Genomic DNA, 1059 nt, shown 5'->3' on the forward strand with positions numbered 1-1059 from the left:
AACCTTCGACTCTTGGTTTTGGCTCCGGTCATGATCTCAGGGTGGTGAGATCCAGCCCCACATCAGGCCCTGCTCTGGGCGTGAAGACTGCTTAAGGTTCTTTTTCTCCCTCTGGGACACCTGGGTGGCTCAGTTGGTTAAGCATTCAGCCCAGGTCACGACCTTGGGTCCTGGGATAGAGCCTGGGATCGAGCCCCGTGTAGGGCTCCCTGATCAACAGGCAGTCTGCTTGGCCCTTTGCCCCTTCCCCTGCTCATGCTTTCTCTCAGATAAATAAAACCTTATAAAAAAGATTCTCTCCCTCTCCCCCTGCCCACCCTGCCCCCCACCAAGTGAGCACTCTCTCTCTTTCTCTCAAAAAAAGTCTTTATAAGAAGTCTTAGTGGGGGGTGGGTATGGACAAATTCCCGAGCATTATTCCTCTTCAAGATTTTCTTGGCTACCTTGAATTTTCTTATTGATTTTAGAATAGGCGTGTCAACCCGCCACATACACACACTGACATACCACACTCACATACTTGAATACACTTCTCTGTTGGGATTTTAATTGTGATTGCATTGAATCTATAGATCAGCTTGGGGATGGTTGGCACCTTTATAATATTGAGTCTTTCAAACCATGAGCATAATATAGCTCTCCATTATTATGTAGATCTTCTTTAATGTCTATGAATGAAAATTTTATCATTTTTCCTTCAGAAATTTTGCATATCTTATGTTAGATTTAATTGAAAGCAGTGTCTTTTAACTTATTTTTTGGCTTGCTGCTTATAAACAGAATATAATTTCACCTTGTATATTAATTTGCATCCAGCAATATTCCTAAATTCTCTCACTTATTTGAATAATACCTTGGTAGAGTATTTGGATTTTCTATATATAATCATATTATCTGTTAATAATCACAGTTTTTTTTTCCATTTTTTAAAATTCTTGTTTCTTTGTTACTTTTCTTTTCTTTCTTCCTTCCCTTCTTCCTTTCTTGAACTTGGGAAAAGGAACTAGTAATTTTGAGAACCTGAGAAGGAGCCTAGCAATTTTGTATTCATACTTTTTT

The sequence above is a fragment of the Zalophus californianus genome, chromosome 8 (genome assembly GCF_009762305.2).
Source record: "Zalophus californianus isolate mZalCal1 chromosome 8, mZalCal1.pri.v2, whole genome shotgun sequence".
Taxonomy (NCBI): Eukaryota; Metazoa; Chordata; class Mammalia; order Carnivora; family Otariidae; genus Zalophus; species Zalophus californianus.